This window comes from Rutidosis leptorrhynchoides, chromosome 11, assembly GCF_046630445.1.
Source record: "Rutidosis leptorrhynchoides isolate AG116_Rl617_1_P2 chromosome 11, CSIRO_AGI_Rlap_v1, whole genome shotgun sequence".
Taxonomy (NCBI): domain Eukaryota; kingdom Viridiplantae; phylum Streptophyta; class Magnoliopsida; order Asterales; family Asteraceae; genus Rutidosis; species Rutidosis leptorrhynchoides.
The window spans coordinates 277,900,776-277,928,069 of record NC_092343.1 but is presented as its reverse complement, the minus strand read 5'-3'; positions in this window follow the sequence as shown (position 1 = coordinate 277,928,069).

Here is a 27,294-nt window from a genome sequence, read left to right as displayed (position 1 = left end):
AACAACCTCTCCAAGAAGCCTTTCGCCTCCAACGACAAGAAAGGCTATACCGGAAAACTACCTTTTTGTAACGAATGCCACAAGCATCACTTTGAAGGATGTGGCAGGTTTCGCCACCGGCGCCAAGGACCCGTCGCTCGAAAGATGCCCAACGCACACAGAACGGGTGCTTGCTTCGAATGTGGCCAACTGGGTCATTTTAGGAATGTGTGCCCAAATAAGAAAATCAACCCCAACGCACGCCGTTGAACCTTCGACATCGACACCAAGGATGCCCGGAACGACGATGGACTAGTAACGAGTACGTTTCTTCACAACAAACCGTATATTTCATACTTGTTCGATTCGATTACCGCTAGACGTTTTATAACCAAGGATTTGACTCGTGCTCTTTATATTCCACCTCTTTCCCCCAGATACTACTTAGACGATTTAAGTGACCGACGGAAAAATATTGTGTGCCTATAAATTTTATTGGAGGAAATACGTTAAGACTTTTGACTTGACACCTATAGAACTAGGGAGCTCGGAACCTATTCGTTAAAAAAAAAAAAAAAAAAAAAAAAAAAAAATGTTTCCCCATCATCTTGTATAGATTATTGTGAACTGAGTAATTTTCGGTTGGAAACCGATACCCTCTCCCTCGCATCCATGACCTCATGATTATTTGCACGAATCCCGTATGTTCCAAATCGAACTCCGTTCCGGTTATCATCAATTGGGGGTTAAGTGAGACGATGTCTCCTAAGCCACTTTCCGAACTCGCAACGTTAGTTGTAAAACTCTCTTAGTACCGTTTGATTTATTTAGGGCTCGCCCGTATCCATAAACCTCTTGAACCGCGTATGCAAATTCATATAGACTAATCTGTTATCGTATTTATAGATGACATCTTAACTTATTTAAGTAAAGAAGGAAAACGAACAACATCACCATCTTACGCTCGAACTTTTGAGAAAAGAGCAACTTTATACCAAATTCTCCGAGTGAGAATTTCTGTTGAACGAAGTCCAATTTTCTAGACCATGATGTTAATGGTCAAGGCATTACAATCAATCTCGAAATCAAGCCACATGTAATCAGGAAACTCTCCCAACTCAGACTTGTATTCGTAAAATCTTAGATCTCGCCTGTTATCACCGAAGATTCATTTCTGACTTTTCTCGTGTTACACGACTTTTAAACTCGTTAACTCACTAAGGAAAACTCTAAACCTCTCCGTGTTCGAACCTTGAGCGTGATTCTTCACACCAACATTTCTAGTTAAAATCGTATAGCAACAGATGGAACTCGAACATGGAAATATTTCTATTTGAACGCCGAAAGGCATACTCTCTCGACTCAAAAATCAACATAACTAAAATTCGTTATTTTGCACGAAGAATTCAAATACTAAATTGTGGATCCGATCAATATTCTCGTCATCACGTACCACACTACATACCTCTGTTATTTCACCGTTACCGTCTGATATTACTGGAAATTAAGATAACACGCAATCCAACGATACTTCACTCTTCTTTGACTTAACGCCCTTGTGTTTCTGATAATCAGTCAACTATTATTCAACCCCGAACTATACAACTACGTGTACTACCTCGTTTCTCTTTCAGACTTCAACTTTTGACAACTAGAGGCACGTTATGGCAACCTCGAGATGTAAACTCATCCTATTCTAAGTCCTCATTTCACTACTATCTTTACCGTTCGCATTTCCGTTTAAAGAAACTCCTTGTAACATTTCTCCATGGATAGAGAAACTCCTCATATTACATAAGTATTCGCCACGAGGGTGAATAGTCCTAACGAACATTTTTCGAACCCTAACTAACTTGTTCAAACGTATCTTAAGAGATTCTATTCCAACACGGTGTATCTTTGTCAATTATTCCGTATTGAAATACTCGTTTCACTTCTAGTTTTACAAGGAACCTTGGGAAACCGCTTAGACATGAGTACCGCGTACCACCCACAAACTGACGAACCGAGCAAACGAACGATTTACGTCTTGGAAAGACATGTCACAAACTCGTATTGTCACCTTTAGTAGATCACTCTTACAACAGTAGTTACCACTCGTGTGTTCACGCGCACTTTCCGAAACCCTATATGACCGCTAATGTCATACCCCTGTTCATTTAACCAAAGCGTCAACCACCGAAATCTGAACTCCATCAAGAAACAACAATTGAAATCATTCAAATCCGAGGAGGGCTCGAGACGATCCGTAGTCGCCAAAAGAGTTATACCAAACTTAGATGAAAACCTCACAAATCCCAGTGTGTAACCGCGTAATATTGAGAAACCGCACCTTGGAAAGGTGTATTTTGGGAAATCGAGAAAGGCTATAGCCGCAATATTGAACCTTTTGAAACCTTGGGGCGTATTGGAACCGCTTCCTACCGTTTAGAACTTCCGACTCAATTAAGTTTCCGTTTACCTTACATTTCGTGTAACAAACATAGAAACGTGTCCTGCGGAACAGGAACGTGCAATTCTTCTAAATGCACCAACTATTGAAGACAAACTTCTCTTCATAGGAAAACCAGTTGAAACCGGGGATCGTAAAAACCAAACCTTAATACAACGTAAAACCCTGACTATCCAGATTCATGAGAACACTCAAGGACGTACCTACACTTATTCATATTATGAACAACGTAAAGTCTCGAGTAAGAGATATCGACTACTACTTCCAACTAAATTTCGGGACGAAATTTCTTTTGAGGTGTGGATAATGTAACATCCCGCGTTTTTCCGTTAAATTTATTTTAACACCGTCTTTTTTTTTTAAAATAATATCTTTCGTATTTAAATTCGTCGACTCCGTTGACGAACGTTCATAATATTCTCGTTATTTAATTTTAACATCTCTCGTTAACTTGCGTTTTAAAAATATTCGATCGGTTAAATCCCGCACCCGCTTCTAAACTCGAGGGACTAAAATTGACACGGGGCAAACTAGTTGACTAGGTCAACTAGTCCACCCCAATCACCACCATTCAACCATCTCCCTCTCTCTCTCTCTTTCTCTCTAGCAAGAACACACACACAAACCCCAACTTCATAAAATCATCATCTAAATTCGATCTAGGAGGCTTACAACAAAACAAATTACATTTTCGTGATCCTCTCTTCATTCTCTACGATTTGATACTAACTTCATCGATTTTGGGTAACAATTCTAAAACTCTAGATTTCTCTAAATTTGTGTTTTTGACTTGAAATGGTGTTAGTTAGTGTCTATGGCTCGTGTATAACATGAATATATGTTTTGTTTGCTCGATTCGTTGTTTTGAGTAACTAGTTTGAACATTTGAAATGGGTGTGCTAAATCCTTGATTTTGGATGAGTTAAAGTTGTTTAATTGTTAAAGTTCATGTTTTAATTGTGTTACTAGTATCATTAGCTACATTTTGATGTGTAGGTTGATTAAGAAAACTTCAAAAACCCGATTAAGGATTTTGTGATGTTTGACTAGGGTTTGATAGACTTTGAAATGATCTTTTGATGCGTTGAATGCTTGTTAATGTTGTTAGTAAGTGTTTAGATGCAATGTATACTTAATTACCTTCGAAACGGCATATCGTATGTGTAAATTGGATTCCCGAATCATAAAATACGTTTTACGAACTTGAAACTTTGAAAATAAACCTTTCTTGATCAATTGACGAGTTTTCGGTTATTGTAAATGATGTTTTTGTTTGATGATATGTGGTTAGTTGTATTGCTCATCAAAATACCTTTCCGAGGATATAAGATACATGTTTTGGTTGTTTGCGGATCATAAATGGTGAATGTTTGATGTTTGGTTCGTGCATACTTTGAAAAACTAACCAGAAATCTCTGCCCAGATGGTTGCGCGGCGCGCCCCATCCCCGCGCGGCGCGCGGATTGGCCTGGCCAGAATTCTGCTCACTTTGTCACTTTTCACGCGAAATGTTTGACTAGCTATCGACCTCCGATTCACATGAAACTTGTTTTAATATACTTGTATATGAATATTTAGCATAGAAAAATAGTCCGGGACCCGACCCGAACGCGTTGACTTTTTCGTTGACTTTGACCAAGTTTGACTTTTAGTCAAACTTAACCAAACTTTTATACAATCATTCTAACATGCTTTTATACTTGTTTCTTGTATGAAACTCGACAACGTGATTCACATGCTATATTTAATCGAGTCGTATTGAGCCATAGGACTAATTGAACACATTTCACCCGACCTTGTGTCGTAACCGGTTAATTGATATAACTTACTTGTTTAGGTCAAGGCTAAGCAACTTTCATGCACACGTTTACTTGTTGAAGTACCTTTATACTCGTGCACTCGAGGTGAGATCATAGTCCCACTTTTACTCTTTTTGAACTTATATTTGGGATGAGAAAACATAAACGATTCTTTTGAACTAAGTGAACACAAGAACGGGAAAACAAACATTCTACATACGAGTTTAGAACAAAAATCCTCAATTCGATTATCATTAGTTACACTTGCCGGGTGTAAGCGAGAACTTATGTTATATGGCCATATGGGTTGACAACCCTCATCTTTGACGGTTCGCTACCGTCTACGGATGAAATATATTTTCGAGAATCAGTGTTTGTTCTAGCACTATGGATGGGGTATACAATGGATGGAATGTTAAGCTTTGATAATTGGGTGCTCGTGAAACAAACTTTTGGAATGTATTACTATTATTTCATTGATGCAAATCTTGTGGTTCACTTGTACTCACTTACTTAAACCTATGATTTCACCAACGTTTTCGTTGACAGATTTCTATGTTTTTCTCAGGTCTTGCACGATATGTGAAACATGCTTCCGCTTACTATTTGATACTTGCATCCGATGTCGAGTATACATGCATTTCATGGAGCGTCTTTTGACTTTACTTTAAACCATGTCGCCTAGATTTCAATCGTACCTATAACGTTGTAACTTAACTTTTGGTTGAACAATTCTTGTAAACTTTGAAACAATCTTTATTTTGAAATGAAGGCGACATATTTTGGTCAAACGTTATCTTAAAGACTTATAATCAGATAATGGGACCCACGTAGCCGACGCCGTCACTTGACGATTTGTCGGGGTCGCTACAACATGTGGTTGGATCATCATCTCAATTGCTCATCATTCGAAGTGTCTTCAGAAATTTTCGAAGGGTTTGAACACAGATTGTAATTGTTAATATACATTTGATGTTCTAACATAGTTTTGAAGTCAAAATATAGCTTGTGAAAGATGTAAGGATCTAAGAGTGATGATTTTGGTCATATCTCAAGTTGAATTTTGAGATTTCAAAATCAGAATATGTAATTAAATTTTGAATGAGTATGGTTGTTTTGATTTCTATAAAAGAATGTATATTGTTGTGAAAGTAGGGAGTATAATGGATGATTTGCTGAATCAGATTCGAAGAATGTAACATATTAATTGTGAATTTATATATCTCTCGGGTATTACCTACCCGTTAAAAAAAAATTCACAATTAATATTTTGTACAAAAGAATTTTATTACAGTCTTTATGAAAATATATATATGTATATTTTTTTCCTCAGATGTAACATAGATTTAATGAGTTAATGTTAAATTAAACTCATTTGATTTACGGTTGAAACTAGAATTGAATAATCCCTAAAGGCTTTAAAAAGTACATAACTTTTACGCAGTATTTCTTTAATGACATTGAAATTATGAATCAATACTTCGTTATTTGTTGATGTATGATGTTCGGTTCGTGGAATTCTTGTGAATTTCGCAAAGTTCGAATGATGTTATCTAAAAAGTTCCGGGTACATCGCTGATGAAAGTGTAAAATCAAATATATACTTGATTTATTATGAATTGGAATTTGTTGAATTGCGACAGAGATTGTAGTTAACGCTGGTTAAGTTGCGGCCGAAGGACGTACATTATTGCATATTTGTAATATGAATTAACCGAGTAGTTAAGATTCACACACAATAGCTTAGCACGGAAAGATTTATTTCAAAATATATATATATATATATATATATATATATATATATATATATATATATATATATATATATATATATATATATACACATATAATTTCTTCAGAGGGAATGAGTTAATTCTTCATAACTCGTTGATACAATATACACGTTATTGATTCGTAATGATATCCACAGTGATTCATGAACTGACGGAGTTTGTGATGTTATCGGTGTTGTTGATTCGGATGTTGACTGTACTGACGATGCTGGTAACGCTGACGGTACTGTTGATGCTGTTGGTAAAGCAAGTTTAGCTTGTTAATCACACACCATTTTTGTCAGGGTTTCTACTCTTCCTTCTATCATTTTGGTTCGCTTAACTGATTTATGGTTAGGGCTAGATTAGATAATCTCTAAGACTTTAGAGATTTAATAATCGCCGCGAAATGTTTCTCCAATGAAGTTATGAATTAATACTTCGTCAGTTATTGTTGTTGGTACTCCTTGGTATCTATGGTGCGTATGACGTTGATGCTCGTGGGACAGATTGTGAAGTTGAGGTTTACGACGCGGTTGTGGTTGGAGGTGGTAATGGTACTGTTGGCGTTGATGATGGTGGTACTGGTTATGCTGCTGATAATGCTAAAAACGAACATATATTTCATAGCATTATTCCTCAAGAAAGACAAGCTTTTAGTTACAATTGTTCTATTTACAAGTGATATTCGTTTAAATAATAAAAGGTGAAGACAAAAGACAGATTCGACGAATTGAAGACGCAAACGACCAAAAAGCTCAAAAGTACAAAAGACAATCAAAGAGGTTCCAATTATTGATAAGAAACGTCTCGAAATTACAAGAGTACAAGATTCAAAACGCAAAGTACAAGATATTAAATTGTACGCAATGACGTTCGAAAATCCGGAACCGGGACCAGAGTCAACTCTCAACGCTCGACGCAACGGACTAAAAATTACAAGTTAACTATGTGTATAAATATAATATAATATATAATTAATTATATTAATTATATATATATTATATTTATAAATAAAAACCGTCGGCAGAGAAAGACTCCAAAGTTGTGAGCTGTGATTTCAATCTCCGCGACTCGCGGAGTTTGAAGGCCAAAAAGGCCGCGAGTCGCGGAGCCCCCAGTTTTGAAACTCCCTATAAAGCAAACCGAAATCTGATCATTTTCATCATCTTTTTCTTCTTCTTCTCATACGTAAAATATATATATATATTTATAATTTATATTTTAATTTTAATTATAATTCTAATAATAAGGGTATGTTAGCAAATGTTGTAAGGGTGTAAGTAGAAATTCTGTCCGTATAACGCTACGCTATTTTTAATCATTGTAAGTTATGTTCAACCTTTTTACATTAATGTCTCGTAGCTAAGTTATTATTATGATTATTTAAAACGAAGTAATCATGATGTTGGGCTAATTACTAAAATTGGGTAATTGGGCTTTGTACCATAATTGGGGTTTGGACAAAAGAACGACACTTGTGGAAATTAGACTATGGGCTATTAATGGGCTTTATATTTGTTTAACTAAATGATAGTTTGTTAATGTTAATATAAAGATTTACAATTGGGCGTCCCTATAAATTACCATATACACTCAATCGGACACGATGGGCGGGGTATTTATATGTACGAATAATCGTTCATTTAACCGGACACGGGAATGGATTAATAGCCACTAGAATAATTAAAACAGGGGTGAAATTATGTACAAGGACATTTGGTATAATTGATAACAAAATATTAAAACCTTGGGTTACACTCAGTCGACATCCTGGTGTAATTATTAAACAAAGTATTAAAATCTTTTTACAGTTTAAATCCCCAATTAGTTGGAATATTTAACTTCGGGTATAAGGATAATTTGACGAGGACACTCGCATTTTATATTTATGACTGATGGACTGTTATGGACAAAAACCAGACGGACATATTAAATAATCCAGGACAAAGGACAATTAACCCATGGGCATAAAACAAAAATCAACACGTCAAACATCATGATTACGGAAGTTTAAATAAGCATAACTCTTTTATTTCATATTTAATTTCCTTTATTTTATATTTAATTGCACTTCTAAATATCGCATTTTTATTATTATTGTATTTAATTGCACTTTTAATTATCGTACTTTTTAATTATCGCAAGTTTATTTTATCGCACTTTTATTATTCGCAATTTCATTATCGTTATTTACTTTATGCTTTAATTTAAGTCTTGTATTCATTTTTAATATTTTACATTTGGTTTTAACTGCGACTAAAGTTTTAAAATCGACAAACCGGTCATTAAACGGTAAAAACCCCCCTTTATAATAATAATATTACTTATATATATATATATTTGTATTTTTATAAAAGTAAACTAATATAGCGTTGAGCTTTGTTTAAAAAAGATTCCCTGTGGAACGAACCGGACTTACTAAAAACTACACTACTGTACGATTAGGTACACTGCCTATAAGTGTTGTAGCAAGGTTTAAGTATATCCATTCTATAAATAAATAAATATCTTGTGTAAAATTGTATCGTATTTAATAGTATTTCCTGCGAAAATTTAATAACTATTTTATATACACCCCGCTGCACATCAAGTATTTTTGGCGCCGCTGCCGGGGACTCTCTTAAAAGCCGGAAGCGCAACGCTAATATAAAAAAAAAAGATTTTTAGTTTACTTTTATTAAAATTCGTTTTTGTAAAAAAAAAAAAAACGTTTTAAATATTCGAAAATATAAAAAGAAAAACAAAAATATAAATATTTTTAGGAGTTTGATAAATATTTAAGTTTTATAAAGTTTCCTTGTTTTTATAAAAACATAAGTTTTATTTAAGTATTTTGTTTTTATTTAAAAACATATAAATATAAATTATAAATATATATATATATATATATATATATATATATATATATATATATATATATATATATATATATATATATATATATATATATATATATATATATATATATATATATATATATATATATATATCTAGTTTTAAGATTTTTATTTATAAAATTATAAAGTGATTCTATTTTTATTTAAGTTTTAAATATAAAGTTTTATTAATACACATATTTAAAAACAAAAAATAAAATATTAAATAAATAAAGAAAAACGCGTTGAAATTAAACCTGTCAGTTGAAATTCTGAACCCCGCGACTCGCGGGGTTTGATGCATTAAATACCGCAACTCGCGGAGGTATTCTGACACGCGACAGAAGCCCTAATCAGGCATTAATTACGGAGTTATTATTATTATTATTATTTATTAATTAAAACCCTAATTATGTTTTTAGTTTTTAATTAGTTTTTAGTTTTTATTATTATTTTGTATATTTTGTTTAAATTAGTTTAATTAAATTGTAAAATTAGTAGTTTTATTAAATAAATAATATAAAAATAATATTTTTATAAAAATTGTACTTTTTACAACTTTTTTTATATTTTTATATTTTGTCCCTTTTTAATCGTTGTAGCATAATATTTGTATTTTTAGCTCATATTTAGTTTTAAACTTAGTTTTTGCTATAGTTATTTTTACTCCTAGATTTTTAGGCTTTGCCGTAGAATTCCTTAAGTGCTTTTTCTTTAGACTAAGATTTAGGTGCTTTAGAATTTTGCGACGCCTTTTTAAGTTTTAGTTTCTTTTTAAGTTATTTCCATTTGGGATATAGTTTTTCCTGTAAGCTTTAATATTTTTAGACGACTTTTACCTATGTATCAATTATCATTCCAATTAGTAATCTCAATTTGCGATTATAATTTTAAGTTAGTTGTAGTAATAAGGTTAGGTTAGTCAAGTATTTTTAAGTTTTATAAGTTTCTTTTATTTTTTTCGTCACCTTTTATTTTTCAACCATTTTTCTTTTTCGACCTTTTTCGACGAACTCTTTTTCTTTCTTATTTCTCGCTATTCTAGTTTTAGGACATAGATTTTTATTCTACTTCTTATCTAAATTTCTTAAAATTACGAAAATTTATTTTGAGTGGTTAAATTAATAGACATCAAAATTTTCTGGTTCGTAGTAATAGTTGGATTTGTACGTGGACCGGGTTATTGGAGCCAAACAGTCCTCAATTATATTGAGAACAAACGAATCCTGCCCCTCTGCTGCATCTTTTGGCTATTCGAAACGTGGGCAAAATCAGAAAAGTCTATTGATTGGATAACTTATTATAATTTTTCTTTCCTTTTTAAAACTAATAGGATATTCAGTGAATGCACCGAGCAAGACGTTCACCACCTTTTATACGTTCACCACCTGTAACTAGATCAAGACATTTAGCAAATATAACCGCCGTTGATTTTTCTTTAGAATCGTCATCCAGTAGACCAAGTACTTCAGTTCAAATTTCCGATAATCCATTTTTTTGAACCCGACCTCACAATTAAGAATCCAGAAAATATTCAGGAACGGTTCGTAGATCCTGAACCACTAACAATTCCTCCGGAACCACCAATCATTCAAACAGAGATTGTTGAGGAACGAACCATTAAATCAGAATCATCTAGTGATACCGATTCAACAAATTCAATTATGGAGAATCTGGAACCTTTAAGTATGGAAGACCGAATGAGAGCTAAACGCTCTGGCCAAGGTCACGCAATTACTCATCCAGACATTAATGCGCCAGATTATGAAATCAAAGGACAAATTCTACACATGGTGACTAATCAATGCCAATTTAGTGGTGCGCCGAAGGAAGATCCAAATGAACATCTACGTACCTTTAATAGGATCTGCACACTATTTAAAATCCGAGAAGTGGAGGATGAACAGATATATCTCATGTTATTTCCCTGGACTTTAAAGGGAGAAGCCAAAGATTGGTTGGAATCGTTACCTGAAGGGGCGATTGATACATGGGACGTTTTAGTTGAAAAATTTCTTAAACAATTCTTTCCTGCATCTGAAGCCGTAAGACTTCAAGCAGAAATTGTTACGTTCACACAGAAGCCAAATGAAACTCTATATGAGGCGTGGACAAGATATGGAAAGTTGTTAAGAGGATGTCCGCAACATGGTTTAGACACCTGTCAAATAGTACAAATATTCTACCAAGGATGCGACATCACTACAAGGAAAGACATAGATATAGCAGCTGGTGGTTCTATTATGAAGAAAACCGAAACTGATGCTTACAAAATTATTGATAATACTGCTTCCCACTCACATGAGTGGCACCAAGAAAAAGATATCATTAGATCATCTAAAGCAGTTAGAGCCGATTCTAGCCATGACTTAGATTCCATTTCCGCAAAGATAGATGCTGTGGAAAGACGAATGGAAAAGATGACTAAGGATATTCACTCAATACAAATTAATTGTGAGCAGTGTGGAGGACCACATTTGACAAAAGATTGTCTTAGTATTGAATTAACAATGGAACAAAGAGAGAATATTTCATACATAAACCAAAGGCCTGGAAATAATTATCCGAATAATTATCAACCGCCAAGACCGATTTACAATCAAAACCAGAATTATAACCGAAATATTCCATACAACAACCAACAAGGTCCTAGCAATCAACAAGTATCCAATAATAATTACAATCAGCAAAGACCGAATTTTCAAAACAAACCACCACAACAAACCGATGATAAAAAGCCGAATTTAGAAGATATGATGACGAAGCTAGTTGAAACTCAAACGCAGTTTTTAACATCTCAGAAACAAACCAATGAACAAAATGCTCAAGCATTTAGAAATCAACATGCTTCTATTCAAAATCTGGAACAAGAAGTGAGTAACCTAGCAAGGTTAATAGGTGAAAGAAAATCGGGAAGTCTACCTAGTGATACAAATGCTAACCCCCGGAGTGAAACAGCTAAAGCCATTACCACAAGAAGTGGTACAACACTTAAACCACCTGAAATACCTGTAACTTCTGATGAAGCCATTCCTACTCCACAAGAACCACAACCTGATCAAGATAAGGAAAAAGAACCGGTAGTTGAAAAGGTTAATGAAGATAACACAGTTAAGGATAAACCTTATGTTAAACCATACCAACCACCACTTCCTTACCCGAGTAAAATGAAGAAAGAGAAACTTGAAGCCGAGCAATCCAAATTCTTGGATATGTTTAAACAGATAAATGTAAATCTTCCTTTCATTGATGTGATTTCAGGAATGCCTAGATATGCTAAATTCTTGAAAGATCTAATCTCAAATAGAAAGAAAATGGAAGAACTCTCGGCTGTTACTATGAATGCTAATTGTTCAGCAGTGCTGTTGAATAAGATACCAGAAAAATTATCTGATCCAGGAAGTTTCACAATTCCATGTTTTCTGGGTAGTCTTAGTTCAATAGAAGCATTGGCAGACTTAGGTGCTAGTATAAATCTAATGCCGTATTCACTATACACTAAACTAGACCTTGGAGAATTGAAACCAACCAGAATAAGCATACAACTAGCCGATAGATCAATAAAATATCCTAGAGGGATAATGGAGAACATGCTAGTTAAAGTTGGTACTTTAGTATTTCCAGTAGATTTTGTTGTTTTGGACATGGAAGAAGATTCTCAAGTTCCTCTCATATTAGGAAGACCATTCTTAAACACGGCTAAAGCAATGATAGACGTGTTCGGTAAGAAACTGACCCTAAGTATAGAGGATGAGAGTGTTACCTTTTCAGTTGATAGAGCAATGCAACAACCATAATCTGTAGATGATACATGTTATTATATTCAAACTATAGATGCACATGCAGAATTATTAGAAGAATTTCCAGAATTACAAGGAACAGGAGAATGTTCTTTAGGAGAAGGTAATGAACCAATTGATGAAGCTGAAATGTTAGCTACACTTATAGCTAATGGATATGAACCAACAACAGAAGAAATTCAAATGCTAAAAGAAGAAGACAGATATCGATACAAATCATCGATAGAAGAACCTCCGAAATTAGAGTTAAAGCCACTTCCAAACCATTTGGAATACGCTTATTTACATGGTGAATCTGAATTACCTGTAATAATATCGTCTTCTCTTACTGAAAATGAGAAATCACAACTCATTTCTGTGTTGAAAGCTCATAAACCAGCCATTGCATGGAAGATTCATGATATTAAAGGAATAAGTCCTTCGTATTGCACACATAAAATATTTATGGAAGAAGGTCATAAAACGTATGTGCAACGCCAACGAAGATTAAATCCTAATATGCAAGATGTAGTTAAGAAAGAGATTATTAAACTGCTAGATGCAGGTTTGATATATCCAATTTCTGATAGTCCATGGGTAAGCCCAGTTCAATGTGTGCCTAAGAAGGGTGGCATGACTGTCATTACAAATGAGAAAAATGAGCTTATTCCTACTAGGACTGTAACAGGATGGCGTGTATGTATTGATTATAGAAAATTAAATGACGCCACCAGAAAAGATCACTTTCCCTTACCTTTCATAGATCAAATGTTGGAAAGATTAGCCGGAAATAGTTACTATTGTTTTCTAGATGGATTTTCCGGATATTTTCAAATTCCAATAGCACCCGAAGATCAAGAGAAAACCACATTCACGTGCCCTTATGGTACTTTTGCTTACAAACGCATGCCATTTGGACTTTGCAACGCCCCTGCAACCTTTCAAAGGTGTATGATGGCGATTTTTCACGACATGATAGAAGAATGCATGGAAGTATTCATGGATGACTTTTCAGTCTTCGGTGATACATTTAAATCATGTTTAGTTAATCTGGAACGAATGCTAATTAGATGCGAAAAATCAAATCTAGTACTTAATTGGGAGAAATGCCATTTCATGGTTAAAGAAGGCATCGTTCTTGGACATAAAATTTCAAAAGAAGGAATTGAAGTGGATAGAGCTAAAGTAGATGTAATTGCTAAACTTCCACATCCCACCAATGTTAGAGGAGTTAGGAGTTTTCTAGGGCATGCCGGTTTTTACCGACGTTTCATAAAAGATTTATCTAAAATTGCTACTCCTATGAATAAACTCCTAGAAAAGGATGCGCATTCATCTTTTCAGATGAGTGTATCAAATCTTTTAATATTCTTAAAGAGAAACTCACTAATGCGCCGATCATGATAACACCAAATTGGAATCTACCATTTGAACTAATGTGCGATGCAAGTGATTTTGCAATGGGAGCCGTTTTAGGACAAATGATTGAAAAACGATTTCAACCTATATATTATGCTAGTAAGACGTTACAAGGAGCACAAATGAACTATACAACTACTGAAAAAGAACTCCTTGCTATTGTATTTGCTTTTGACAAATTTCGATCATATCTCGTTCTAGCAAAAATGGTGGTCTATACCGACCATTCTGCTCTTAGATACTTATTTTCAAAACAAGATGCTAAACCAAGATTAATCCGTTGGATCTTACTCTTACAAGAGTTTGATATTGAAATCCGAGATAAAAGAGGAGCAGAAAATCTCGTCGCTGATCATCTTTCTCGTCTTGAAAATCCCGAATTAGAAGTTCTAAATGAATCGGCCATACAAGACAACTTTCCTGATGAATATCTATTAAAGATAGATTATAAAGAAATACCATGGTTTGCAGACTATGCAAACTATTTAGTATGTGGATTCCTTGAAAAAGGATTATCGTACCAAAGACGAAAGAAATTCTTCAGTGATATAAAACACTATTTCTGGGAAGATCCACATCTGTTTAAAAGTTGTCCCGATGGAATAATACGCCGATGTGTATTTGGAGATGAAGCTAGTAAAATATTAAACCATTGTCACACAGGACCAACAGGAGGGCATTATGGGCCTCAACTAACAGCAAGAAAAGTTTATGAAGCTGGATTCTATTGGCCTACAATTTACAAAGACGCACACCTTCTTTGCAAATCCTGTGATGCATGTCAAAGGGCCGGAAAAATAAGTCAACGTGATGAAATGCCACAAAATATCATCCAAGTATGTGAAGTATTTGACATTTGGGGTATTGACTTTATGGGTCCATTTCCAAAATCTCATAATAATCTATATATACTCTTAGCCATTGATTATGTATCTAAATGGGCGGAAGCACAAGCTCTCCCAACTAACGATGCACGAGTTGTAGTCAATTTTTTAAAACGTCTTTTTGCAAGGGTTGGAACACCGAAAGCTTTAATAAGTGATCGGGGTACTCATTTCTGTAATAATCAACTTGAGAAAGTTCTTAAAAGATATGGAGTAACTCATAAAATCTCCACCGCATATCATCCACAAACAAGTGGACAAGTTGAAAATACCAACCGAGCCTTAAAACGTATTCTAGAGAAAACCGTAGGATCAAATCCGAAGGAATGGTCCATTAAATTGGAGGATGCACTCTGGGCTTTTAGAACAGCCTACAAAACTCCAATTGGAACCACACCTTTTAGACTTGTTTATGGAAAAGCATGTCATCTTCCAGTAGAAATTGAACACAAAGCATTTTGGGCTTTGAAATCATGTAATCTTGATTTACATGAAGCTGGACGTCTACGATTAAGTCAACTAAACGAATTAGAAGAATTAAGACATGAAGCATACGAAAATTCGTTAATCTATAAAGAAAGAACGAAGAAATGGCATGATAAAAGAATCAGAAGTTCAAAAGAATTTAAAGAAGGAGACAGAGTTCTTCTTTTCAATTCACGATTCAAGCTATTTCCTGGAAAATTGAAATCAAGATGGTCTGGACCATTCATAGTTAAAATAGTTTTCCCATACGGAACGATAGAATTGATAAATTCAAATGGGATTGAATTTAAAGTTAATGGTCACAGAGTTAAACATTACATACATGGTCCAATGGAAGTCGACAACGAAGTTAATCACAATTTCGACACCACAGCTAACTAAGTGTGGGGAGAATCAAGTCTTTAAAGGATAATATGTATTTCTGTTAGAGTTAGATTGTCTGTTTTCATATAGTTCTCGAAAATGGAACCCGAATGGTCTTTCCCTAGCAGACCCTAAAGAACTAGTCTTCTCCCCCCCCATTCTGAATTTTTATTTTTTTAGGTTTTTACAAAATGAAGACTGCCTGTGAACTAAACCATGGTCTAATGCTACACGCTTTGATCACTAAAAGAAATAATGACATACTACCAAGTGAAATAGTATCAGTAATCAGAGAAAGAATGGACGGAGTTAGAAAAGAATCCAGATGCGAAGATAATAAGTTACAATTTGGTAAAGGAAAATCAAAATCCGCAGCGAAAAGAAGAGCACGACACCTAGAACGATGTCACAAATGCGGAAAATGGTCACATGGAGGTAAATGTTCAAATAATCAAACCTATTCAAATACCGAATTTGTTACTTTATGCAGAGACGGACCGTTCATATGTTTAGAAGAAAAGACACTGAATGCTCGAGGTTACGCCTATGTAGCCATGGAAAACCAATTAAACCGACTATCTTATGAATGGGATAGATCATATAACTAAGAAATCTATCTCACAGGTATGTCTGTACAGTTTTTATTTTTATTTTTATTTTTAACCTTTTGATAATAAACGCTAATTTGTTCGCTAAAAAGTATTAAATTGGTATTGAATAAAAGTAGGTTTGGCGACCGAAATTATTGATATCATTCAAAAATTTATTACATCACTGCGAAATTTAACGTTTATTCTTAAGGTATAAATATCTTTAATCAATCAACCCAAAATATTTCAAAAATTCGTCATGAGTTAAATTAGGTTTTGGAACCGAAATTACTTTACCGAAAAGAGGGGCGCATATTTTTGATAATATTTGATTGATTAAAGTGGGATAAAAAGACAAAAAGATTTTAAATTTTATTTTTACCATGTTTTTAAAATTAATATTTAAATCTTAAATTAATATTGTAAACTTTGTAAAAATATTATATTTAAAATTGTAAATATTTGAAAAATTAATATAAGTTTGGTGTGAATTTATAATATGAATTTTTAAATTAAGTTTGGTGTGAACTTTTAATTTTTAAAATATGAATTTTTAATTTTATGCATTTCAAATTTTAAGTTTGGTGTGAATTTTTAATATTAATTTTGAATTTTATATTTAAGTTGTGTGAATTTAAAAACAAAAATTTACTTTATCTCATTAAGTTAAAAATATGATATTTAAAATTCGTCGTAAGTTGAAGACTAGGTCTTTGAACCGAAATTGCTTTACCCGAGGGAGGGACGAGAACTTTTATTATCATTATTTTTAATCTTATTGAATTAAAGTATGCCACAAACATTGAAAAAACCCAAAAATCTTAGCTTTTAAAACAATCGCTACAAAAAGACAAATTTTAAAATTTTGTCGAGGGACGGACTAGGAAATCGATCCGAAACGACCTCGTCCTAAATAACAAGGGAAACAAAATTTTAAAATTAAGTACTTAATTGTTTTATAAGTTAATGACTAAAAAAAAAAAAAAATAGCAAACTCCGCGACTCGCGGAGTTTGAAGTGTCCAAACACCGCGAGTCGCGGGAGGACCGGAAATCAGAAAAAAAATAAAGAGCTGAAACTAATCAGTTCACTCCCCACAACAGCAAAATAACTGCGAAATAACCCACGAAAAACCCAAAAAATACACCCCAAAATCACAATTTTTAACCGTTAATCACCAAATCTTTTACTAAAATCATGTTGAGAAGGATGCTATCTAGGAATTACTCAAGAAAAATGGTAAATTTCTACACCTAAACACCATTTAATCCGAAATTAGTGTTCTTGAGCTATTTTTTTCCCCAATTTGATTTTGATGCTTTTTAGTGTAATTATGCTTAAATTGTTTATGTATTATGCTTGTATAACCTAGATTGATGCTGTTTAACATGATTAGAAGCCTTAAACTTCAAATTTTGAGTAATCTAGGGTTTGTGTTCTTGAGCAAATTTGGGGCTTTTTGATATAAACAGGTTATGACCGATTTTTGTCATGAATTGTTGCTAAATTGAGTAGTGTAACATGTCTAGGTAGTTAAATGATCCAAACTTTGAGCCTAAACATGATTTTGAGAATTAAAGTGGACTTTTTCAAGTCTAAAATTCATGAACTTGATTTTTGAAAGATAATGCCATTTGAGACTTGTTTAATTGCTAGTAATGATTATTTTGACATATTATTTGAGTTAAATGCTTATGAACTTGGCAAACATTTTCGTATATGCTTATTTGAAAAAGTGTAGATTTGATGAAAATATGAAAATGAGCTTAAGTTTGATATAAATTGATAATGTCATTGTAATTATTTTGATTGATGATTTTGCTGACACTAATGCATATTTGGATGCACAAAATTTGTGTTTGATGTGTTTTGCAGACTGAAAGGGGTGAATCTTCATCCCAAGCCCGCAATGCTCCTGCTGAGAATGTGGAACAACAGGAGGTGGATAACTACTACAAGCAGGATATACCTCATCCAGTCATGACCTTTTCCGATATGCACTTGGAAGAGTTGCACCCGAACCTGAGATTTGACAGACTTTGGATAGATTATCCAAAATATCAAAGGGGTTTGCATACTATTCATTCTAAGGTTGTTGAGGTACCGAGGGTCATAGAATGGGGACCCTTAGAAGCTGTAGAATTGGCCGGGCCAATTAGAGAATTACTTGTACAGAGGTATGGTAATTCTACTTTTAATGACTGGGTACGTTTATTCACCATGCGTAGACCTGTATATAAAGTATGGTGTGAAGAATTGTTATGTAGTATAGATTTGAATGATCGGGTAGCTAATTTAACCGATCGTTCTTTTATTAGATTTTTGTTAGGCGGTTCGATGCGCCACATGTCTTTACTGGACATGGCTCAGGCTTTACGTATATATACGCCTGAGGAGTTAGCGTCTGCTGATTATAGAGGGTTGATACTAAACGGTAGAAAGATAGATGAAAATTTTGATACACACGGTGTGTGGAGTCAAATGACAAGCCATCACCGTTTCAAAGGGGGAAATTACTCTTATTTGGATATAGATAGAGCCGAATTAAGAGTGATACATAGGTTTTTAGCTAATTCGATTACACAAAGGGGTAAGAACAAGGAAAAAGTAAATGAACAGGATTTGTTTTACCATATGTGTATTCGAGACCCACAAAGTGCTATAAGTATACCGTATTGTGTGGGTTATTATTTATCAGCTATGGTTCGGGGGATGCGACCGCATAGCATAATAGGAGGTGGTATTTTTATTACTTTGATTGGTGAATATCTCGGTGTGGATATAAGTCGGGGGGGATTATTAGTAGAAGAACCAGAACCTCGCGATACTATAGGTTTAAATGTATACCATGGTGCGAAAGTTTTGAAGAGGCGAAATAACGCCGCAGTACGATACCATGGTAGACATCCACAGGTGGAGAGAAACCAACAGCAAGGTAATGTAGGAGGGGGGAATGAGATGCAAGAAATGCAAAGGTTTATAGCTTCTCAGGAATACGAAAATGCTAGACAGAGAGCATTTGAAGATTGGCAAGTTCATCAGAACCAAATCATAGCTCATTGCCAACATATAGGTAGAAACTATATTCCTACACCGAAACCCATCTTCCCTCCCTGGTCTATAGAGATGCAGCCACCGTATCCTACGTATGACCCTGCCGAAGCATTGTATAGCACCTATGGTTATGCCTGGAACCCCTATTGGTACCAGTATCATCCCTAGTATACTTAGTTTTATTTATTTTGTAATTTGTAATTATTGATACGTTTAATACTTTTGTTAATATTGTAATCATTTTTATAATTATCTAACTTTTATTCTTAGATTTTAATAATTTTTGAATGTGGGGTAATATACCAAACTTCAAAAATATGTATATATGTTTGCAGTTTATCTTATGTACACAACAGGGTAAAACAACGCATTTTCAAAGACTGGCATTAAGTTCAGCAAAAGCAACTAATTTTGACGACAAGATGCAAAATATATGTGAAATAACAACAAGACGGAATGAACAAATGATGTGCACCATTTATCATTCAGCAAACAAACGCCAATATATTTGGAAACTTTGGTAAAATTTAATCATTTTCACACAAATCACCCTCAATAATTTAAATTGTTACTGATTTCTTGCAAATGAGGGCATTGCAAGATCTTAAGTGTGGGAAGGGGTTAAATTCTTTCGGATTTTAAAAATTTTTACTTTATACACTTGGTTACCATTAAAAATACTAGTAAAGCAGTAGTTGTATTAGAATCTAGTGCTCTCTGGTAATAAAGAACAGCCCTGGTCTTATATACTGACTACCCAATTCTAGTAAAATTTTTCAAAATTTTCAATTAAATGAACTAAAAATCATGTTTATACATATTTATGAACGATAAAACTAGGTTTTAACACCGAAATAATTGTTACCTCAAAAAGGACATAAATTGAGAAACAAACCAAAATGTTAAAATTCATTTAAAATGGAATAGAGGACGATAAAAAGGAAAATAAAAGCCAAGTGTGGGAAAATTTACCAAGTTATCTTAAACATATGTCACATATATCTGTAACAAATAACTGAAAATACTTTTGCTTTGGACTAAACTAAACTGTTTTACCCGATGAAAGAAAAGAAGAGATGGATCTACACGATGAATCAATTCCATCATTAAAAGGAAGTAAAGTCTTCCGAAAAAGACACGCGCTTCTTGATTTAGGTCATGAAGTTGTCGTCCAGACCAGCTGTAGGTTGACGAAAAATCTAGAAAAGTCATCACTAAAATCAGCAGGAAATCCACGGACCTCAGCATTAAACAGGGTCGCCAAGTGGTCAGATTTATCCTAACCATGAGAAGGATTTATCTCGTACAATGGGGGGGTACCGTGGTCAGCATTCAAGCACTTGATGAACGAGAAGTATCGTCCCAGAACCGAGGTCAATAAGCTCAAGTCAGAACTTAGAGGGTTACGAACACAGGGATTCGATATTACTTCGTACGAAAGACGATTCACAGAATTGTGCCTATTATGTCCGAGAGCGTTCGAAGATGAGGAAGAGAAGATCGACGCGTTTGTGAAAGGGTTACCGGAGAGAATCCAAGAAGATATAAGTTCACACGAGCCTGCCTCCATACAAAAGGCATGTAGGATGGCTTACAAACTAGTGAACCAGATTGAGAGAAGAATTAAAGAACAGGCGGCCGAAGAGGCCAACGTGAAGCTAGACAATAGAAAGTGGGAGGAAAATAGTGATAAGAGTCACCAACACAACAACAACTATCCCAACAATCGTAACATAAATCGCAACAACAACAAATGGCACAACAACAACAACAACTACAACAATCATCCCAACAACAATAACAACCGCAACAACAACAACAACAACAATCAAAAGCAGCTATGCCAATTTTGCAACAAGTGTAAAAGAAATGGTCATAGCGTGGCGAAGTGTGAGGTCTACGGACCAGGGGTTAACAGAACGAAAGGAACAAATGGTGTCTGAACAATTAATGGCGGAGCAAGTAGTGTCGGAGCAAGTTATGCCAATGTAGTTTGTTATAAATGTGGAAAACTGGGCCACATTATTAGAAATTGGCCGAACCGGGAGAACACGAATGGACAAGGCCGCAGAAGAGTTTTCAATATTAATGCAGCAGAGGCACAGGAACACCCGGAGCTTGTTACGGGTACGTTTCTTATTGACAATAAATCTGCTTACGTTTTATTTGATTCGGGTGCGGATAGAAGCTATATGAGTAGAGATTTTTGTGCTAAATTAAGTTGTCCATTGACGCCATTGGATAGTAAATTTTTACTCGAATTAGCAAACGGTAAATTAATTTCAGCAGATTATATATGCCGGAATCGAGAAATTAAACTGGATAGCAAAATATTTAAGATTGATTTGATACCAGTAGAGTTAGGGAGTTTTGATGTAATAGTTGGCATGGACTGGCTGAAGGAGATGAAAGCAGAGATCGTATGTTATAAAAATGCAATTCGCATTGTACGAGAAGAAGGAGAACCCTTAATGGTGTATGGAGAAAAGGGCAACACGAAGCTACATCTTATTATTAATTTGAAGGCACAAAAACTAATAAGAAAAGGTTGCTATGCTGTTCTAGCACACGTCGAGAAAGTACAAACTGAAGAAAAGAGCATCAATGATGTTCCTATCACAAAAGAATTTCCCGATGTATTTCTGAAAGAATTATCGGGACTACCTCCACATCGATCTGTTGAATTTCAAATAGATGTTGTACCAGGAGCTGCACCAATAGCTCGTGCTCCTTACACACTCGCACCTAGCGAGATGAAAGAACTGCAAAGCCAACTGCAAGAACTATTAGAACGTGGTTTCATTCGACCAAGCACATCACCATGGGGAGCTCCTGTTTTGTTTGTCAAGAAGAAGGATGGTACATTTAGGTTGTGTATTGACTACAAAGAGTTGAATAAACTTACCATCAAAAACTGTTATCCACTGTCGAGAATTAATGACTTATTTGATCAACTACAAGGCTCCTCGGTTTATTCGAAAATCGATTTACGTTCTGGATATCATCAAATGTGAGTAAAGGAGGATGATATTCCAAAAACTGCTTTTAGGACGCGTTATGGTCATTACAAGTTTATGGTTATGCTGTTTGGATTGACTAATGCACCAGCTGTGTTCATGGACCTTATGAACCAAGTGTGTGGGCCATATCTTGAGAAGTTTGTCATTGTTTTCATCGATGACATACTTATTTACTCAAAGAATGATCAAGAGCAGGAAGAACATTTGAGAAAAGTGCTAGAAGTATTGAGGAAAGAAAAACTGTACTCTAAGTTTTCAAAGTGTGTATTTTGGTTGGAAGAAGTTCAATTCCTCGGTCACATAGTGAACAAAGAAGGTATCCAGGTGGACCCGGCAAAGATCGAAACCGTTGAAAAGTAGGAAACCCCAAAAACTCCGAAGCATATACTTCAATTTTTAGGATTGGCTGGTTACTACAAAAGATTCATCCAAGATTTCTCTAAAATAGCAAAACCCTTGACTGCATTAACGCATAAAGGGAAGAAATTTGAATAGAAGGATGAACAAGAGAAGGCGTTTCAGTTATTGAAGAAAAAGCTAACTACGACACCTATATTGTCATTGCCTGAAGGGAATGATGATTTTGTGATTTATTGTGACGCATCAAAGCAAGGTCTCAGTTGTGTATTAATTCAACGAACGAAGATGATTGCTTATGCGTCTAGACAATTAAAGATTCACGAGCAAAATTATATAACTCACGATTTGGAATTGGGTGCTGTTATTTTTGCATTAAAGACTTGGAGGCATTATTTATATGGGGTCAAAAGTATTATATATACCGACCACAAAAGTCTCCAACATATATTTAATCAGAAGTAACTGAATATGAGACAATGTAGGTGGATTGAACTATTGAATGATTATGATTTTGAGATTCGATACCACCCGGGGAAGGTGAATGTGGTCGCTGACGCTTTGAGTAGAAAGGACAGAGAACCTATACGGGTAAAAGCTATGAATATAATTATTCGTACTAACATTATTACTCAAATAAAGGAGGCACAACAGGGGGTTGTAAAAGAAGGAAAGTTGAAGAATGAGATACCCAAAGGATCAGAGAAACATCTTAATATTCGGGAAGACGGAACCCGATATAGGGATGATAGAATTTGGGTACCAAGGTTTGGAGATGTGAGAGAAATGTTACTTAAAGAAGCACATAAAACCAGATATTCAATACATCCCGGAGCGGGGAAGATGTATAAAGATCTTAAGAAACACTTTTGGTGGCCGGGTATGAAAGCCGATATTGCTAAATATGTAGGAGAATATTTGACGTGTTCTAAGGTCAAAGCTGAACATCAGAAACCATCAGGTCTACTGCAACAACCTGAAATCCTGGAATGGAAATGGGAAAACATTACCATAGATTTCATTACTAAATTGCCAAGGACTGCAAGTGGTTATGATACTATTTGGGTAATAGTTGATCGTCTCACTAAGTCAGCACACTTCCTACCAATGAGAGAAGATGAAAAAATGGAGAAGTTGGCACGATTGTATTTGAAGAAGGTTGTCTCCAGACATGGAATACCCGTCTCTATTATCTCTGATAGGGATGGTAGATTTGTTTCATGGTTCTGGCAGACATTGCAACAAGCATTGGGGGCTCGTCTAGACATGAGTACTGCCTATCACCCACAAACTGATGGGCAGAGTGAAAGGACGATACAAACTCTTGAAGACATGCTACGAGCATGTGTTATTGATTTCGAAAACAGTTGGGATCGACACCTACCGTTAGCAGAATTTTCCTACAACAACAGTTATCATTCTAGTATTGAGATGGCGCCGTTTGAGGCACTTTATGGTAGAAAGTGCAGGTCTCCAATTTGTTGGAATGAAGTGGGGGATAGACAGATTACGGGTCCGGAGATAATACAAGAAACTACCGAGAAAATCATCCAAATTCAACAACGATTGAAAACCGCTCAGAGTCGACAAAAGAGCTACGCGGACAGTAAAAGAAAAGATATAGAGTTTGAAATTGGAGAAATGGTCATGCTTAAGGTTTCACCTTGGAAAGGCGCTGTTCGATTTGGTAAACGGGGGAAACTAAATCCAAGGTACATTGGACCATTCAAGATTATAGATCGTGTCGGACCAGTAGCTTACCAACTGGAGCTACCTCAACAACTCGCGGCTGTACATAATACTTTCCACGTCTTGAATTTGAAGAAATGTTTTGCTAAAGAAAATCTCACTATTTCGTTGGACGAAATCCAAATCAATGAAAAACTTCAATTCATTGAAGAACCCGTCGAAATAATGGATCGTGAGGTTAAGAGACTTAAGCAAAACAAGATACCGATTGTTAAAGTTCGATGGAATGCTCGTAGCGGACCCGAGTTCACCTGGGAGTGTGAAGATCAGATGAAGAAGAAATACCCGCATCTATTTCCAGAAGATTCGTCAAAACCTTCAACAGCTTAAAATTTCGGGATGAAATTTATTTAACGGGTAGGTACTGTAGTGACCCGAACTTTTCCTTGTTTATATATATTAATTGAGATTGATATTTAGATGACTAAATGTTTCCAACATGTTAAGCAATCAAACTTGTTAAGACTTGATTAATTGAAATAGGTTTCATATAGACAATTGACCACCTAAGTTGACCGGTGATTCACGAACGTTAAAACTTGTAAAAATTATACGATGACATATATATGGTTATATAGATAGTTAAAATGATTTTATTATGAGTAGGTATCTCATTAGGTATTTTAACAATGTGTTATTTACATAAAAATGAGACTATTAAATTAAGAAACTCGAAAACGATATATATAACGATTATCGTTATAACAACGTCTTACTAATTACATATGAATCATATTAAGATATTGTTACACTATGTTTAATCATGACAAATGATAAGTAAACATGTCATTATGTATATTAACAATGAACTACATATGTAAAAACAAGACTACTAACTTAAGGATTTCGAAACGAGACATATATGTAACGATTATCGTTGTAACGACGTTTAACTGTATATATATCATACTAAGATATATTATAACTCATAATATCATTATAATGTAACAATTTAACATCTCATTTGATATAATAAACATTGGGTTAACAACATTTAATAAGATCGTTAACCTAAAGGTTTCAAAACAACATTTACATGTAACGACTAACGATGACTTAACGACTCAGTTAAAATGTATATACATGTTGTGTTATGATATGTATTCTTAAACTTTTGAAATACTTCAAGAAATATATCAAAGTACTTCTACTTAACAAAAATGCTTACAATTACATACTCGTTCAGTTTCATCAACAATTCTACTCGTATGCACCCGTATTCGTACTCGTACAATACACAGCTTTTAGATGTATGTACTATTGGTATATACACTCCAAAAATCAGCTCTTAGCAGCCCATGTGAGTCACCTAACACATGTGGGAACCATAATTTGGCAACTAGCATGAAATATCTCATAAAATTACAAAAATATGAGTAATCATTCATGACTTATTTACATGAAAACAAAATTACATATCCTTTATATCTAATCAATATACCAACGACCAAAAACACCTACAAACACTTTCATTCTTCAATTTTCTTCATCTAAGTGATCTCTCTCAAGTTCTATCTTCAAGTTCTAAGTGTTCTTCATAAATTTCATAAGTATAGTTTCATAAAAATCAAGAATACTTTCAAGTTTGCAAATCTACTTCCAAGCTTTCTAATCCATTCCAAGTAATCATCTAAGATCAAGAAACTTTTGTTATTTAAAGTAGGTTATCTTTCTAATTCAAGGTAATATTCATATTCAAACTTTGATTCAATTTCTACAACTATAACAATCTTATTTTGAGTGAAAATCTTACTTGAACTGTTTTCGTGTCATGATTCTGCTTCAAGAACTTTCAAGCCATCCAAGGATCCTTTGAAGCTAGATCCATTCTTTTCATTTCCAGTAGTTTTATCCAGAAAACTTGAGGTAGTAATAATGTTCATAACATCATTCGATTCATACATATAAAGTTATCTTATTCGAAGGTTTAAACTTGTAATCACTAGAACATAGTTTAGTTAATTCTAAACTTGTTCGCATACAAAAGTTAATCCTTCTAACTTGACTTTTAAAATCAACTAAAAACATGTTCTATATCTATATGATATGCTAACTTAGTGATTTAAAACCTGGAAACACGATGAACACCATAAAATCGGATATACGCCGTCGTAGTGAAACCGGGGGCTGTTTTGGTTTGGATAATTAAAAACTATGATAAACTTTGATTTAAAAGTTGTTCTTCTGGGAAAATGATTTTTCATATGAACATGAAACTATATCCAAAAATCAAGGTTAAACTCAAAGTGAAAGTATGTTTTCTAAAATGGTCATCTAGACGTCGTTATTTCGACTGAAATGACTACCTTTACAAAAATGATTTGTAACTTATATTTCCAACTATAAACCTATACTTTTTATGTTTAGATTCATAAAATAGAGTTCAATATGAAACCATAGCAATTTGATTCACTCAAAACGGATTTAAAATGAAGAAGTTATGGGTAAAACAAGATTGGATATTTTTGATCTTTTTAGCTACGAGAAATGTTTAACAAATCTATCCAAATCATATCCTAGCTAACTTATATTGTATTATACATGTATTCTAATATATTATGTAATCTTGGGATACCATAGACACGTATGCAAATGTTTTGACATATCATATCGACCCATGTATATATATTATTTGGAACAACCATAGACACTCTATATGCAGTAATGTTGGAGTTAGCTATACGGGGTTGAGGTTGATTCCAAAAATATATA